General features: G+C 40.6%; 1 protein-coding gene and 1 long non-coding RNA gene across 2 annotated transcripts in view; both read right to left on the bottom strand.

Annotated features, from left to right (window-relative positions):
- Positions 1-19,066, bottom strand: part of RC3H1 (ring finger and CCCH-type domains 1) — a 79,831-nt gene extending 60,765 nt beyond the window's left edge. The window contains exon 1 of the mRNA XM_084782313.1: positions 18,782-19,066. The gene's annotated coding sequence lies outside the window, so the exon portion shown is untranslated. The remainder of the gene's footprint in view (positions 1-18,781) is intronic.
- Positions 1-19,153, bottom strand: part of LOC311599319 — a 155,240-nt gene that overhangs the window by 122,667 nt on the left and 13,420 nt on the right. The window lies entirely within an intron of this gene.

Here is a 19,153-nt window from a genome sequence, read left to right on the forward strand (position 1 = left end):
GGCTACCCCACATGATGACTTTTTAAATCATTATTCTTGACCTTAATCTAATTTGTCACTTATCTGAAACATTTCTATAGCAACCAGGATGAAGGGACCACAGCAGAGAAGAGAAAATTTTTAACTATCCTGAAAACTGAAACTAAATAAGCAATAACACAAGGAAAAACAGAAGTTTAATATTTCACTTAAGTGTCATTAATTCCCAAAGGAGCATTAGTAATTTACAGAGGAAACTATAGTCTAAGATTTAAAGAGTCAAGTGTTAGTAATGACACTTGAGGAAAGGCACAATTTTGATTGTAAAATTATTTCTTCATAAAATATATGGATTACCAGGTGTGGTGGCACATGCCTGGTCTACAAAGTGAGTCCACGACAGCCAAGGCTACACAGAAAAGCCCTGTCTGGAAAAACAAAAAGTATGTGGACTGAGCTGGGTAGAGTAGCACAGGCCTTTAATCCCAGCACTCGTGAAGCAGGGGCAGGTGGAGCTCAAGGCCAGCCTGTCTACAAAGCCAGTACAGGACAGCCAGAGCTACAAGAGAAACCCTGTCTCGAAAAACAAACAAACAAATATATGGATTAAGTTCTAACCTTACAGCACACAACACACTAGCTATAATTCTGTATGCTAATATTTCTATAAATGTGCAACTACCTGAGACATAAATGAAGAGAAAAGCTATTAAGTTGCGAGGTAAAAAGCCTGGAAACTGGAACTTGGTTATCAGCCTCCTTAGGAAGAAAAGCTAAAGGGGCTGACTCAAGTGGGTTTTTGTTTTTGAAACAGGGTTTCTGTATGTGCCTTGGCAACCCTGAACTCCCTAAGTCAGTGGTTCTCAACCTGTGGTTTATGACTCTTTTGGGAGTCAAACGACATTTTCACAGGGGTCACATATCAGATATCCTGCATATCAGATATTTACATTACAAATCCTAACAGTAGCAAAATTAGTTATGAACTAGTAACAAAAACAATTTTATGGTTGGGGTTACCACAGCATTAGGAAGGTTGAGAAAACTGCCCAAAGTAAACTGGCCTTGGAACTCACAGAGATCTGCCTGCCTCTGCCTCCAGCTGGCTAAGTGGCTTAATTTTCCTGTGTCCAGAGGCAAAGAATCATTTTTAGGTCCAACATAGTACCAAAACTTAGGAAGAAAAGCAGTGATAAGGGATAAAAACCTGAGGAAAGTGTCTGACATGAAAATGAAGTACAGTACCCAAGAAAAGTGTCCAACTGCATGAAGCCTCTAACTTTATGTTCCTCTAAAGTCAAGTCATAATACATCATGTAAAATGTGCCACACTGAAAAAGTATAACAGCAATTACTATAGAAGGGATAGAATGAAACAACCAGACTCAAAAGCATCATCTTAAAAGAACTTTAATTTAGCAGTAAGGAAAATGTATAGATTATATCAAAACTGCAAAGTTATTGTATTTTTTTAAACATTTCATGTTAATACTCTACTAAATATTTCCTATACTTTAAGTCAGGCACATGAAAATACTGTTCACTACATTTAATGGTAAGCCAGTGAAAAATAGTTATTAAAATGAGTAATAGTTTAAAACATTCACTATGCATTTTAATTTATTCATTTTTTTTTTTTACTGGTTTTAAATAAAACAAATTCCTAAAACTGGCTTTTTTTGTGAAAGCTGTTGTCATCTTTTTAATTTTTTTTAAAGATTTATTTATTTATTTATTTATTTATTTATTTATTACATAACATATACAGTGTTATGCCTGTATGTATGCCTGCACACCAGAACTCATTACAGATGGCTACGAGCCAACATGTGGTTGCTGGGAATTGAACTCAGGACCTCTGGAAGAGCAGCCAGTGCTCTTAACCTCTGAGCCATCTCTCCAACCCCAAAGATTTTATTTATTTATTTTTTCATGCAGTAAAAAATTTATTTATTTATTTTTGGCTTTTCAAGACAAGATTTCTCTGTGTAGTTTTGGCTATCCTGGAACTAACTTTGTAGACCAGGCTGGCCTCTTTTGCCTCCATGCCTGGCTAATTAGCTTTTAACAGCTAATCAATCTCTTCAGCATCTTGTTACTTTTTAATTATTCAGCTTTTCTAGTCATAAAATTCCAAATAAAAGATTCGTGAATAAAGCTTGGAAGTTTTAACAGATTATTAGCAGTTCAAGCCATTTTTTAAATAAAGCCCTTCTCTGCAAAATATGTTTTGTTTTTCTTAGGCAAGCCTCATTATGTAGCCCAGGCTAGCATCAAATTCATACTCTTTTTCTTTAGCTTCCTAAGACTTAGAAATATGCCATCATGCCTTATTTTTTGTTTTTAAGAGTCCTCCAGTACCAAAAATTATTTTTACTTACAATGGCAAATAATAACTTGGAAAGTAGGGACAACTGTTTACAATGAAAAGATACAATTACAGCCTATTCATTTTTCAAATTGATGAACACCAGCTTTTAATTTTGTATTATTTCTTAAATTTGTCCCTCTTTACTAGTTCTTGTCTCAACAGTGTGTATAAATGACTGCTCAGAATGGGGGGGGGGGACGTCTCCAACCTTTGTCCTTGGACACAGGCCTTTCATCCCTGCATTGGGGAGACAGAGGCAGGCGCTGGCTGTGACTTCCAGACATAGTGAACCTCTGTCTCAGTCAACAGTACCTTCCTTCAGTCTTTGCCAATCTTCTAGGCTCTGCCATTTGCCTTCTCACTGTCCATAGTCAAAATATCATTTCACCTCCTTTAACCACTAATTGTAACAACTCTTGAACACACAAAGGACTTTTTCATAAAATCCAATGATTATTGCCCTTCAATTGTTTTAACTTATTCTATACTCCTAGAAATGCTGCCCATTTCTGGATCTAATTCAAAATCCTGTTCAAGAAGTTACTAAACACTAAGCCACTCCTTGCTTGACTCTGTTAAGTGTTTCTTCTCTTTCCTACATTGGATTGATTGTTGGCTCCTCAGAATGCTTTCTATTCTCTTTTCTAAGTTTTCTATAATGACTTAGTCTATATTTTTATGCTTTCTACTACCAACTAGGTACTGCTAACTTTGAAAACAGCATCTTAAGTGCAGGTATCTTTTTCAAATGTCAGAACTTATACACATACACACACACACCAAGATTCAGCAAGACTTTGACCCTTCCTATATATAAAACCACTTCATCTCCAATTAACCTACTGCTTTAAAAAAAATACTTATTTATTTATTATTATGTATACAGTGTTCCTGCCTGCATGTACACCCACAGGCCAGAAGAGGGCATCAGATCACATTACAGATGGTTGTGAACCACCATGTAGTTGCTGGGAATTGAACTCAGTTCCTTTGGAAGAGCAGGTTGTGCTCTTAACCACTGAGCCATCTCTCCAGCCCCCCTACTGCTTCTTTGGTTTTTTGTTTTTCAAGACAGCTTCTCTGTGAGGTCTTGGCAGACCTAGAACTCAGACATCTGCCGACCTGTGCCTCCCAAGTGCTGGGACTACAGGCATGCACCACTACTGCTGAACTACTTTCTGCTCCTGTCAATAGCATACTGCCTGTGATAACATGAACAATCATCTTTGACTACTTTTCCTCATATCCCCTGATGGCAACATTAAGGGAAACCACTGTCTCTTGCCCTCTTCCTAGTACTGGATATTGATTGAATGCAGAGCTTTGCATATATCTGGCAAGTGCCTTCCACTGAGCTGCTGGAAAACCTTTCTATTTTTGAAATAATGCCCAGTTAATGGTAGGCCACCATCCCTGACCTCATGAAACAATTCAATTATACAAGGAGGGCAAGTGGGAAGGGAAAACCCAAACTTATACTTAATACTTGGGAGGCTGAGTCAAAAAGACTACTGTAAATGTAGGGCTAGCCTGGGCTACATAAAAAACTCCAGGCCGGTCTGGGTTTACGCGTGACACCTTATTTCAGGAACAAGCAAAATAAAAAATGACAAGTTGAAAAACTTTTAGAGGGCTGGAGAAATGGGTCAGTGGTTTGGGGCACTGTCTGCTCTTCCAGAGGACCTGAGTTCAATTCCCAGCAAGCACATGGTGGCTCACAACCATCTATAATGAGATCTGATGCCCTCTTTTGGTATGCAGATATACATGGTGATAGAGCACTCACATACATAAAAATAAATAAATAAATAAATAAATAAAATATTTTTAGAAAGAAAGAAAAACTTTTAGAGAAACATTAACCAAGAAAATTGAGAGGGTATACAAATTAGTAGAATCACAAATGGAACAGAAAACACTATTTTTAATGTTACAGAAACAGAGCAGGAAAGAAACATGCAATCTGAAGACCTCTAGCAACTGGAGATTGAATTAGCACTCAAAAGACTCCCCAGGTGGGTGTGGGAACAACCACTTGAGACAGAAAGATTACCATATAAATTCAGGTACAGGCTGGACTAAATACACATATGAGCTCCAGGCTAGCCCCAGGAAGAATGATACTCAAACAAAACAAAACAACCCACTATACACACACACACACACACACACACACACACACACACACACACACACACACACATATATATATATATACACACTAGTAAAACCTCAGGAACAGATGAAATCACTGACAAATTTAATCAAAATTTAGAGCATTAATTCACAAATTAAAAAAAAACATTGGCCTTGCAAGGTGGTGCATGCCTGTAATCCCAGCACTCGATGAGGCAGAGGCAGGCAGATCTCTGTGAGTTTGAGGCCAGCAAGTCCAGGACAGCCAAGGCTACATAGAGAAACCCTGTCTCAAAAACCAAAAGAAAAACAAAAACAAAAATAAAAAAACAACAACAACAACAAAGAAGGCCCACTATCCAGCTCATTCTCCAGGCCAGTATTATCCAGATAAAAAATGAAACAGAGATTACAAGGAAAAACAGTCAAAGACTATATACATCAGTATCTCTTTTGAATATGGACATATTAAGTTTAAAAAACCAGGATCAAGAAAAATATATTTTAAAATATATACTATACCCAAGTTGGATTTATCTTGTAATTCAAAGTTTGTTAAATAAACGAAAAGCAAAACTATATCACACTATACCAATAGAATCACCAAGCAAAAAATCCACAATAATTTCAATTAAAAACAGAATATATATTTGACAAAATTCAATGATCTCTTATAATTAAAATGACAAAGAATTTATCAAAAGAAGGGAATTTTCTCAATGTTTATTTTATTTTATTTTTTAAATCCATTCAACACCATACTCAACAGAAAAGATTAAAGAATCCCCTTTAGGCTGGAGAGATGGCTCAGAGGTTAAGAGAACTGACTGCTCTTCCAGAAGTTTAATTCCCAGCAACCACATAGTGGCTCACAACCATCTATAATGAGATCTGGTGGCCTCTTCTGGCATGCACACACAACACTGCAAACATAATCAATCAATCTTAAAAATAATAATAATAATAATAATAATAATAATAATAATAATAATAATAATTCTCTTTAAGATTAGTAAACAGCCAGGCCTGGTAGCACATGCCTTTAATCCCAGCACTTGGGAGACAGAGGCAGGCAGACCACTATTGAGTTCGTGGCCTGGTCTACAGAGTGAGTCTAGGATAGCCAGGGTGACACAGAGAAACCTTGTCTCAAAAAAAACAAAAAATAAACCAAACAAAAACAACAACAAAAAAACCCCAAAACAAAAACAAACAAACAAACAAAACAAAACAAAAAAAAGGAACCAAGCCAGGTGTGGTGGGGCATTCCTGTAATCCTAGCACTCTGAGAGGCAGATAGCTGTGAGTTCAAGGCCAGCCAAGGCTACACAGAGAACCTTGCCTCAAAACAACCAAAACAAAACAAAAAAAAAAATTAGGAACCAGGGGCTGGAGAGACAGCTCAATGGTTAAGAGCACTGGCCGCTCTTCCAAAGGACCTGGGTTCAACTTCCAGCATCCACACGACTCAGTCATCTGTAACTCCAGTCCAATGCCTGCCTCTGTCTCCCAAGTGCTGGGATTAAAGGCATGTACATAATATACAGTCCTACAGGTAGGAAATAAAGTAGGAAGATTAGGGCTGGGTGTGGCAGCAAATGCCTTTAATCTCAGCACTCCGGAGGCACAGGCATCTACAAAAGCTAAGGCTGCAGAGAAAAATCTGTCTCAAAAAAATAAAAACAAACAAACAAAAAGGATTAGGAACCAGGTAAGGATGCCTTCCTTCACCACTGCTATTCAATGTACTTTTAAATCTTAAGAGCTATAAGAAGTAGTAAAAGGCAGCCATGAGGAAACAAAGAACTAAAGCTCTCACCTCACAGATGTCATTATCTCCTTGAAAAGAACTAATTGACCAAGTAAGGAGTACAGATCAATACTCAAAAACAATTTGTTCCTATACAATGAATGATCTGAAAAGAAAATGTCCAAAATCAAGCTGGCAGGTGGTGGTGCATACCTAGGAAACAGAGGCAGGTGGATCTCTGAGTGTGAGGCCAGCATGGTCTACAGAACAAGTTCTAGGTCAGCCATAACTACACAGAAAAAACCCTGTCTCCAAAAACAAAACAAAAAAAACAAAAAAAAAAACGGTGGTGGTGGTGGTACACACCTTTAATCCCAGTACTGGGGAGGCAGAGACAGGTCTACACAGGTCTGCAGAGTGAGTTCCAGGACAACCAGCGCTGTTACACAGAGAAACTCTGCCTTAAAAAAACAAAAAACAAAAAACAAAAAAAGAAAACGTCTAAATTCATTTTGGGCTGGGTGTGGTAGTATGCACCTTTAATCTCAGCACTGGGGAAGAAACACAGGAGGATCTCTGAGTAGGAAGCAAGCCTGAATAATTCCCCATTTCCTGTTTTTGGAATGTCAAGAAGCAAAACTCTTGAACAACAAAACAACACCTCAATACCCTAGAGACTGTGAGTACAGCTTAATAGTAGACCACTTATATACATGATGACCTAGGTTCAATTACCCAACATGCTCTGAAATAGAAGAAAATAAGTATCCTTACTTCAATCCCTCCTAACTGCTACTCCACCCAACATAAGCCATCACACTACACAAGCTGCAGCATCCAACACCCTGTTTTACACACACACACACACACACACTCACCACTACTAAAACTTAAGTTTCGTAAATACCAAGGCTCTTCAACAGGCATAGGCAAGAGCTTATAATGCAGAAGCAGAAAGATCTGGAGATCAAAATAATCTTTAGTTCTATTCTGAGTTCAAAGCCAACCTGAGCTACAAGAGACCGTAACTCAAAACAGTAACAAAAGATAGATGAGTACTTAATCTGGTAAAGAGTAACTCTAGGCTGGGTGATGGTGGCACATGCCTTTAATTCTAGCAATTGGGATGCAGAGGAGGGAGGATCTTTTGAGTTCCTGAGGCTAGGCTGGCCTAAAGAGCAAGTTCCAGGACAGCCAAGGCTACACAGAGAAACCCTGTCTTGAAAAAGACCAAAAAGAAAAAGAAAAAGAAAGAAGGAAGGAATGTATTTTACATGCATTATCTAATTTAATCTTCACAATTACCCTAAAGCATTATTACATTAATTTAACAGACAAGGAAACTGAAGCAAAGGTATATACTGTGGCATTTTTCTTTTCTTTTGTTTTTGGCTTTTGGTTTTTCAAGACAGGGTTTCTCTGTGTTTTCTTGGCTGTCATGAACTTGCTTGGTAGAGGAGGCTGGCCTCAAACTCACAGAGATCTGCCTGCCTTTGCCTTCCAAGTGCTGGGATTAAAGGTTATGTGCTACCAAATTCTATGGCAATTAAACCCACATATTTTTACTTCTTTATTTGACTTTTTGAGACAGATCTCTTGTAGCCCTGGCTGACCTTGAACTTCTGATCCTTCAGTACTGGAAAGATAGGCCATGTATTAACACATCCAGCCATTTTCCTTATTTTGAACAAACAACAACATTAACAAAAATCCCTTCCTTGCTGGCTGCTAACACTAGCCAGCCTATCAAGGTCCATAGTCTGGTAATCATTCCTCCTCTTCTATCACTTAAAACATTTCTGTTAGGAGAAAGGAGGGGACATTATCTCTTACATCAACATCCTTTCCCATAACTACTTGATTGATGCTCTTATCCATAAAAAACAAAAGCTTGCATATTTACTATGCCCAGTGTCCCAGGAACTGATACATCCCTGAAATTCTCTGCCCTGAATTTAGTAACCTATTAACTGATCTGTCTTCAACCTTTAAAACATTTTTTTTCAAACAATTAATATATTTTTTATAATTCCAGGCACCCAAAAGCAATTAGTAGTTAAGAACAAAGTTTTGCATCATTATGATAGAGGTCAACTTGAAGACATCTCTAGTGAGATAAGATTCAGAAACTGGCATAAGGACCCCACAGAGCTATGTGAAAACCACCCTCAAAGTGTTACAACAGAGGAAGAAGGCTAGCATGTACCTCAAGGACAGAGGAGTGGCCTCATCAATGTCAGGAAGGCAGCTAGCTACCCCAGGCTGCATTCCCATCCTCCCTACCACACTCTTGAGCTGCCATCTGCTGGCACTACAATTCTCTCCACTTCAAACCCATGAACATCACTGAAAAAGAAATCACTGCAACTTGGTTTAAATGCCAGTTTCTTCAAGAACCTGATATTCAGATACAAACCATTGAGGCTCCTCTTAAAAAGAAAATTCAACTTTCTCATAATCAACTACTTTATGTGAAAAAGGCACTGTTACAATGGCTCAAAACCATTCTTGAGTTATGTGTGAGTCAGTCCAGCTTCTAAATAGCATATGCTGTCCTTCCCATTATATCTCCTCTTTCAGTGTTAATCATGAACTTTGCCTCTTCATTGTGATAGAAGAAGCATGATAAGCAGCAGGACCTTGAAAGCCTCAGAGAAGATACAGTTCACAGCCACAGAGCGCCTTTCACAGCTGCATGCCAAGATTTGAATTCTGGAAGCCTTTGAATGAAGGGACAAAACTCCTCATTCTGTTTGGATGGTGATGAAGAGCTGTCATCTGAATCTTCCATCAAGGAAGGATCTTCTTTGGGAGAAAGGAACACTATGAAAAGGTTCAGATGGCCGGGTGGTGGTGGCGCACGCCTTTAATCCCAGCACTCAGGAGGCAGAGGCAGGCGGATCACTGTGAGTTCGAGGCCAGCCTGGTCTACAAAGCAAGTATAGGACAGCCAAGGATACACAGAGAAACCCTGTCTCGAAAAACAAAAAATAAAGAAAAGCTTTAGAGTGTAAATTCCCAAGGTATATAGGTGACAATGTACTAACTCTGTAAGGTAAACTCTAATCAAGTGACAAAAATCAGACCCCGCATCACAACCTACCTACCAGATGACTGTGTAAGGGGTAGACTTGTCAAGTCAGGAATGATAAATCTGTCCAAGCCATGTGAAAAATCTGAGGGCTTTTCATGTACAGAGTCTCTATCGACGTCCTCTTCAGACACTGTGTAACTCGAAGATGCAGGCAAAACTCAGGAGGACGGTGGGCGAGGCAGCCCACCATGGCTCGGCTGGGGATCCTGCCACCTCTAGCCACCAAGGTTGGATTAGTTTATTTTTATCTGTATGAGTGTTTTGCCTGCATGTACTTATGTGCACCATGTATGTGTCTGGCACCGAAGGAGACCAAAGGAAAGTGTATGATACCCCTGAAACTAGAGTTACAGATGGTTGTGAGCCTCCGTGTGGGTGCTGGGAATTGAACTCAGGCATTCTTGAAGAGAAGGCCTCTAGCCTCAACCTTGTTTTCTGAGTTAGGATCCCACTCTGTGGTCCAGGCTGGCCTGGCACATGCTTTGTAGATTGGACTGGTCTCCAACTTGGGGTGATCCTCCTAGCTCTGCCCAGCCTGGGCTCTATTATGCGTTCCAGAGCTAGCACAAGGGCTCACTTGCCATCAAGTTTGACAATCTGAGTTAAGTCCCTGAAACCCACATGAAGGAGAGAATCATCTCTCTAAGTTGTCCTATTACCACCACACATGTACCGTGATACACATGCAAACATACACACTAAATGTAAAAAATATAATGGGGGAAACAGGTGTGTGTTAGTGAGTTAGTCCTGTTGGCACACACCTGTCACCCAAATACTAGGAAGCTGAGACAGAATTATGTATTCTAGCCAGCCTGAGAGATATGGTGACAACTCATCTCAAAACAAAACAAAAAGTATTACAGAGGAACTGAGAACATTTCTTCTAAAATGTTCTTCTAAAAGTGGACAGGGTTGTCCACTTTCCTTTTTCTTATTTGATACAGTGCTCCAGGTCTTAGCTATAACAGATAAACAAGAGAAAGATATAAAATGAGTAACAGGAAAGTCAAATGATCCCTATTTGCATATGGCATAGTTCTTTACTTAAAAGCCCCTATTGGGTTTACTAGAAAATTCTCAGACTAACAAAATCCTAACAGTAAAAATGCAGGATACAAAAATCAATGTAAAAATCAAAGTAGCCTTCATTTACACCAATGGTGTACTCCTAGAGGAAGAAGTCAGAAAAAATATTTCATAAAATAACTCCAGGGGCTGGAGAGATGGCTCAGCGGTTAAGAGCACTGACTGCTCTTCCAGAGGTCTTGAGTTCAATTCCCAGAAACCACATGGTGGCTCATAACCATCTATAATGCAATCTGGTGCCCTCTTCTGGCCTGCAGGGGTACAAGCAGGCAGAGCACTGTATACATAATAAATAAATCTTTAAAAAAAAAAAAAAAAACCTCCAGAAAAATTAAGTATTTAGGACTATATCTAACCAAAAAGTGAAAGACCCCCATAATAAACTTTAAGATATTGAAGGAGAAAATCACAAATACCAAACAACAGAAAGACATTCCATGCTAAATTGGCAGAACTAATATTATGGAAATGGCTATACTACCAAAATTAATTTAGACTTAATGCTTCTATCAAAATGCTTTTATAAGTTTAGCAAAAAATACAAGAAAACATATGAAACCAAAAGAGACCATGAATAACCAAAGAAGGAACAAGAACAGTGCTAGAGGCATTACAATGTTCAGCCTGAAATTATACGACAGGACTTTGCCATAAAGACAGCCTGGTGGCTGAGGCAGAGGCAGGTGGAGCTCTGTGAGTTCAAGGCCAGCCTGGTCTACAAAGTGAGTCCAGGACAGCCAAGGCTACACAGAGAGACCCTGTCTCAAAAAAAAAAAAATCAAAAAAAGAAGGAAAAAAGAAAAAAGAAAGAAAGAAAAACCAAAAAGAACAAAAAACAAAAGCAAAAACTCACATCCCAGTTCTCATTAACTTTAGCTCCTGGGGATCCAATGCCTTCTCCTGGACTCCATGGACATTTGCACCCATGGATTGTCCATTCATACATGGAGATGTATGCATGTACACGCGCGCGTACACACACACACACACACACACACACACACACACACTTTAAAATCATTGAAAAAAGAAACAGCACTTGGATAGTTTTCACTTGAAAGTTTATGTTCTAGCTAGGCGTGGTGGTGCAGGCCTTTAATCTCTGTACTCAGAAGGTAGAGGCAGGTGGATCTCTGTGAGTTCGAGGCCAACCTGGTCTAAAAAGTGAGTCTAGGACAGCCAGGACTACAAGAGAAACCCTGTCTCAGAAGAAAAAAAAAGAAAAAGAAAAAAAGAAACTAAGTTTATGTTCTAACAGCGTCTGTCTACTTATGTTAGGGATGTGGCTCAGCTGGCAGCACCCTTGCCTACCATGCATAAAGCCTGGGACTCCATACCTGGCATAAAATGGGGTGGTGGAGCACACCTGTAATCCCAGGATTTGTGAGATGGAGACAGAAGGATCAGATGGAGGTAGGCTGAGAAGTTGGCTACACAGAAGATTTTGAGCCTTGACTACAGGAGACTATCTCAAACAAAGCAAAAGAAAACCCACTACTACTTTCTGTTCTACAATATATGCCTATAATTTTTGATTCTCGACATTACAAAAATATTAAAAATTTTCCACTGTGAGTGTATTATCAGGGTTTATATACAGCATAATATGATATTTAATGATACTCTCACGAGACTGCAGGTACTGACTAGGCAGGGAGCTGGGGCTGTAGAGTAACACGGTGGCAGGTGTTGCTGCGGGTAATCTCTTTTACTACTCTCATGTTAAACATGTTAGCTATAGTTCTCCTACGCTCACATTTAATTTACAACTTTTATTTTGCGTTAGAACTATACAAAAAGTAGTCAAACTTCACATAATTATGAATAAAACATTTTCCAAAGAAGCTCAATTCATTCTTTGGTCTTAACTGGCCTGAAACTTGCTGTATACCCTAGACGGACCTCAAACTTGTTCTTCTGATCCAGCCTTTCCAGTGCTGGGATATAGGAATATACCACCAGGTCTGGCTCCTTTGTTCACATTTCAACATTCCTGTATGCAAAAATACTGAAAGGAGCGAGGTGCACGCCTGTAACCCCAACACTTGGAGAGACAGAGGCAAGTGGATCTCTGTGAGTTTGAGGACAGCCTGGTCCTCAAGCAAGTCCAGGACAGCCAAGGCTACACAGAAAAACACTGTCTTAAAACCAAACAAGTCTGGAAGAGGGTGCTACAGGGAGGGATCAGTGCTCAAGAGCTCTGTTCATCTTCCAGATGACCTGAGTTCAGTTCCCAGCACAAGGATCTGACACCCTCTCTTGGACTCTGGACGTGCGTGCGCGCACACACGAGAGAGAGAGAGAGAGAGAGAGAGAGAGAGGGGGGGGGGAGGGATAGATAGAAAGAGACAAGAGACAGACAGAGAAGAAAGACAGGGAAAGGCAGACAGACTAGAGGCTTGAGGAAATGACTAAATGCCATGCAAGCATGAAAACCTTCGTTCAGTTTCCCTAGAACCTGAGGGCACAGAGGTATGTGGCACATGTGCTGGTGGCACAAGATGGCAGGACTATGAAGCTTATTGGCCAGCAAGTTCAGCTAATAATAAATTAGTTTCAAGTTCATTAAGAGACCCTGTCTTAAAAATTAAAGGTGGATAGGCCTGAGAGAAGATGGCTCAGGGGATAAAGACCCTTGCCACTAAGGCCCGACAATTTGAGTTCAACTCCTGAAACGACAAAGTAGAAGAGAATCAATTCCTTCAAGTTATCCTCTGACCTCCATATGCATGCAGTGGTATGTGTACATCCCACACACAAAGGTCTAGTGATACTGGAAAGATTCTCAACACTTTCTCTGGCCTTCACCTGCACATACACACTAATAAGTATATTCATAAACACAAACATATGCACAAAAAATGCTAAAAGGTTAAATGGCACATATGGTCTGAGGGGCAGCACTACTTCAGACTGATTACTCTCATGCCTGGAAATACAAAGAATTCCTTAAGAAACTGAAGCAGAATAATTTTTTGTATATAAACATTTGACAAAACTATTCTTATACTCTAACCTCCAATGAGAATTCAAATCCAGCCTTGACCAAGAAATATTAAACTACATCCTAGGAAGCATAGTGATTTTGAAATCTAAGTGTTCTACTATAGGGCAATCTGAAAGGGAAGTCTTTCTGAACCCAGTCCTGAAGAATACCTAACTCCTGTGCATAAATATAGTCAGAGGCAAAGCTAAACCAGGTCAGAAAACCCTGCCAAGGAACATCCTGACCTGAGACAGTCAACAAACAGGGATCACTTAACAGTTTGTTCTTCACTTTGTGGGAGACTGACTACTTTATAGATATATGAAATTAGACTAATTAGACCCCACCAAATTCCATATTAAGCCCTTAAGATCTTGAAGACACTACAGAATTCTAAATGATCCATGGCATAAGGGGGGGGGGAGGGAATCATCAATGAAGAACCTCAAGTATCAGATGACCTAGCTTTAACATCATTAAATATTATTAAATTTATGTTTAATTTTTCATGAAGTAATTAAAAAGTACAATTTAGTAATTATGTAACAAACTGCAGCAATACCAAAAACTTGTCTTCCTAAAACTAGGAATTTCGAGCTGGGGAGATGGCTCAGTGGCTATGAGCATTGGCTGCTCTTCCAGAGGTCCTGAGTTCAATTCCCAGCAACCACATGGTGACTCACACCTGTTTGTAATGGGATCTGATGCCCTCTCTTCTGATGTGCCTGCAGACAGAGCACTCATATACATAAAGCACATGAATAAATAAAATTTTTTAAAATATATGAATGTCTAGGGGTTGGAGAGATATTAAAGAACACCTGTTGCTCTTGCAGAGAACCTGAGTTTTTCATTCCCAGTCCCACATGGTGGCCCACAACTATCTGGAGGATCTGACATCCTTTTCTGACTTCTGCAACAATCAGAATGATGCACATACATACATACATGCATACACTCACACATATAAAATAAAAACTGAAGATAAAAATATGAATGTACAGGCTGGAAAGATGGCTCAATGGTTAAGAGCACCACCTGCTTTTTCAGAGGTCCTGAGTTCAATTCCCAGCACACATGGTGGCTCACAACCATCTGTAATGTGCTTTGATGCCCTCTTCTCCAAATAAAGCACTCATATGCAATAAATAAAATAAATTTTAAAATATGAATACATATTTTATAGTATTTGGACCTAAAATGAAAATTAAGCATTTCTTTAATAATTCAAATTTGATCATAGAAGGATTTGGCAGTGTACAAATAACAGAAAGCTGGGGTCATAATTCACAGTGGGAAAAACAGATACCTGTCAATACAGAAGATGCTTCTAGGTTTAGTACTGACACATATGGTGGCTGCATTCAGCTCATTTATGTCACAAGACCTAGGTTTGAGTACCTTTTTTGTTTGTTTGTTTGTTTTTGAGACAGGGTTTCTCTGTGTAGCCTTGGCTGTCCTGGACTTGCTTTATAGAACAGGTAAACCTCAAACTCACATCGATCAGCCTGCCTCTGCCTCCCTGAGTGCTGAGATGAGCGTGTGCCACCACTGCCCGGCTTTGCTTGTTTCCTTGAAACAGGGCCTCATTCTAGTCCAGACTCATCTGGAACTTACTCTGGCACAAATTAGCCTCAAACTTGCAGTGAAATTCCTGACTCCACCTTTACAGCGCTAAGAACCACTACCCACAGCTTGGGCCTTTCTGTTAGTGATGATGATGCCGTATAGGATGAGGACAGAACCCAGGCCCTCATGAATGCTAGACAAGCATTTTACCACAGAGCCATACACTCCCCAATCTTGTAATTTTTTAAATGATATACAATATTCTTCTTTCCAATTTATCATAGGAAAATCAAACATATTTTAACTCTGAATATTACTAAGAAAATATAAATCTGAAGGCTGGGCATGGTGGCACAAGCCCAGTACTCAGGGAGGCAGAGGTAGTGGGTCACTGTGAGTTCCAGGCCAGCCTGGTCTACAAAGCAAGCCCAGAACAGCGAAGTCTACACAGAGGAACTGTGTCTCGAAAAAGACCCAATAATAATAAAATAATATAAAGCAAAGCTGTTCTTTTTTTTTTTTTTAAGACAAGATCTCACCTTGTAGGTCAGAATAGTCTCAAACTTGTGGCAGTCTTCCTACATCTGAGGTTATAAGCATGAGCTACCATACTCAACTGTAAATCTAATCTATAAGCTACAGTCTCAAAGCTTTATAAATTAAATAGTTCTTTAACAATATAAACTGAAAATATAAGGATACACTGATACTGAAGATATGAAAAATGAGGCATCAAACAGTTTTGACAAAAAATAAATACAAACAATGCCCTAAAGAAACATTTTAATGTTGAATAAAAATAAGGATGCTGGCTCTGCTCACAAATGGTCAATATCTAATTTTTTTTTTAAAAAATCTACCATTTAATGATCTTAAGATTTTTAGGCTGGCAGCAGGAGCCATTCCTTTAATGCCAGCACACAGGAGGCAGAGGCCAGCAGATATCTGTGAGTTCAAGGCCAGCCTGGACAACCAAAGCTACACAAAGAACCCCTGTCTTGGATCCTCCAAACCCCAGAAAAAAAATTTAGTTTGTGTGTGTGTGTATGTATGTGTGTGTTGTGTATGGTGTGTGTAATAAGTGCATGTGTATGTGTAATACGTACATGCTCACTAGGAAGCCACAGGAGGTCTCTGGGTGTCCTGCTCTGTCCCTCTCTGCCTTATTCCCTTGAGACAGGGTCTCTCACAAAACCTGAGACTAGGCTGGTGACCAGCAAACCCCAGTGACCCTCCTGTCTCTTTCCTACCACAATACCGACATTACAGGCATGCACAGCCACACTCTGATTTTTACATGAGAGCTTGGGGTTTGAACTTAAGCCCTCACATCTGCACAGCAAGCACTCTTGCCAAGTGACCAATCTCTCCCGGGTTCCCTAGTTGAAGGCTTTTGTTTTCAGAAAATTTATATCAAATGAGATTAGCAAATCCTTAATGAAGGGTTTTTTTTTTCACAACTTAAAAGTTTACAAATTCACAAATTAGTATTATGTAATTGTTGTGATATGTTTAGGGCCACAAATGAATTTAAATATCATTAAGTATCACTACAATACTTGATACATGATACTCTGTCTATGTTTAATAAAATTTAGTATGAAAAGAAAATCCACCAATTTGAGTCTTCAACAACAAAAAGAAAGTGTTCTGAAATTCTCAGCCACTGCCCCCCCCAAAGTCATATTAGCAGAAACCATGTAACATAAAAATTGTTTTTCCAAGATAGAAAAAAAATCAAAGCATCCAGGACAATACTATACTGGGCATAAAATAAATTTACAGATAATTTACTATACTACTGTACTCCAAATCCTAAACAACATAGCTCAATTTCCATATTTTATTCACCATCAATTCTTGCAGTAGTCTTGAATCTAGTACTGCTAATTAATTTCATGTTATTGAACAATACTTATAACAAGGACAGAGATAAATTTTAATTAGAAATTTGCCCTAGAAATTGGCAAAAGCTATCAACCAATCTTTTTTGTACAAGTTAACTTTCCTTTTAAGAATATTAATTCAGCCGGTGTTCAGGATGCTAAGACAGGAAGATTGTTAATTCCTGCCAGCCTAGGCTACAGCAAGACCCTTTCTCCAAAACAATAAAAGGAAAGGAAGAAATGCAAAGCCCCTAGATAGATCCTGAAAGTGAACAGTAAACAGTCTTATTGAATGCATTCAAGCTTGTAAATACAATTTACTGTATATACAGGTAGAAATTGGAATATAATTCACCTCTTCTCCCATTTGAAAATGTATGTGGTTAATGCCTTGAAAAATTGCATTAGGAGGAATAATTAACTTTTAAGTTTGAGTTTTGGGGTTTTTTGTTTTGTTTTGTTGGTTTTTCAAGACAGGGTTTCTCGTGTATCCTTCTTTGGCTGTCCTGGAACTCTCTTCGTAGACCAGGCTGGCCTCGAAATCACAGAGATGCACCTGCCCCTGCCTCCCAAGTGCTGGGATTAGGGAGGCTGGGGTTAAAGGCGTGTGCCACCACACCCGAGAAATTTTAAGAAATTACTGCAGTATAATATACTAATACAAAAAGAAGGCTGTCTCACCCTAAACCTAGCCATTTAAAACAGAACCACAACTGTTCCTTGTTTTTAAAAATTATCAGTAAAATTATTGTTTGGTGTTGTGATTGGTTGATTTGATTTTTTGAGACTGGTTTCATCAGCCTTGAACTCAGGATCGCTGTCTTAGTCTCCGGAGTGCTAGGATTCACAGGCACGATCACAATGCCAGGCTAGAAGTTTCTGAAATCTTAGAAAGTAGGCTTTAAATATGAAATTTCAAACAGGAAAAAAAAAGGAGGGGGGGGTAAATTTTAGGGCAAATTGGCAAAAAGTAGTATAAGAACATGAGACAGATGCAAGTAATCTCTCCTAAGGAAGGGCTTCCAGAAAATACATACTTTATGAGAAAGGTTAACGTGATTTCTTCTGTCATACACAATTCAAAATGGCTAGTTGGAAAAGTTCTATTCAAGCCTTAACCATCTATCTCCGCGTTGCCAGTAAGTGGCTTTGTTTCCAGTTTCACAGACTATTCTGGGATGTCAAGTGTTATATTATTGCTGCTTCAAAAGAGCCCTTGTTTCGGTTCACTCTCACCAGGGATGTGAGTACAGTGTTATTTACAGAGACCTGATGTTTAGGATGATGTTAGGAAAGGTCCACCCCTAACTACTTCATCCTTCACCAAGACATTTTGCGTTTTTGTTATTGTTGTGGCACTTAAGTCTTTTTGAAAAAGACACCTGCACATGGCTTCGCCTTGGCCAATAGGGTTTTCGCCTTGGCCAATAGGGTTTATCTCCAAGAACTCCAGGGAAACCTACACCCTAAAACCCACTTGGCCAGAGGAGGAAGGGGGCTGGGGAGGAGCAGCCACGCCTGGCAGCGAGGCAGGAGCGACGGCTGTTTACAGACGCCTTCTCCCTCCCCCCACCGCACAGACAGGGGTCCAAACAACATTTCCTGCGAGCAACTCTCCGCCTGCTCGCTGTCCTCCGAAGGACCGCGGAACCGGCGAGCCTCGGACCTCATCCCGCCTCAGCCTCCCCAGCCTTCCCCGCGTCCAGGGCGGCGTCCGCACCGCCCCTCGGCCTACCTACCCCGGCAGGCCCTCCGGGCGGCACGCGGAGGCCTGAGGCCTAAAGGACGCCGGCCACTGACAAGCCCCGGGGCCGGTCCCGAGCGCAGGGCGGGTGTGGACAGCCCCATCCTCTCCGCCGCTGCCTATTGTTCTCGGCCGCGGCCGCCCCGCTCCCCACACCGCCGCCCGCCACTTGCTCACCGCGCTGGTCCGAGCAGCAGCTCCTCTCAGCTCCGAGTCCCTGCGGCCGTCGCCACCGTCGCGGCAGCCGCCGCCGCCGCCGCTGCCACCATCGACTCTGACTCTGTCCCAGGCCGCCGGACCACGGCCGTAGCCGCCACCGCCAGCGCCGCCTCCAGCCCCCCACCTGCTGCTGCTGAGGCTGCTCCTGCAGCAGGGGCCATCTTGTTGGTCGGCCTCCCCTTCCTCCTCCGCGTCCTCCGCCGCCCGTCGCTCGTTGTCCTCGTCCCCTTCCTCTTCCTCAGACTCCGGCCCGCCCCGAGACTGGGGCGGAGATGGGGGCGAGGCTCCTCCTTATGGGGGTGGGGCCAACTGGGGCGGGGGCGTGGTTAG

Source organism: Acomys minous, assembly GCF_964271855.1.
Source record: "Acomys minous genome assembly, chromosome: 1".
NCBI lineage: Eukaryota > Metazoa > Chordata > Mammalia > Rodentia > Muridae > Acomys > Acomys minous.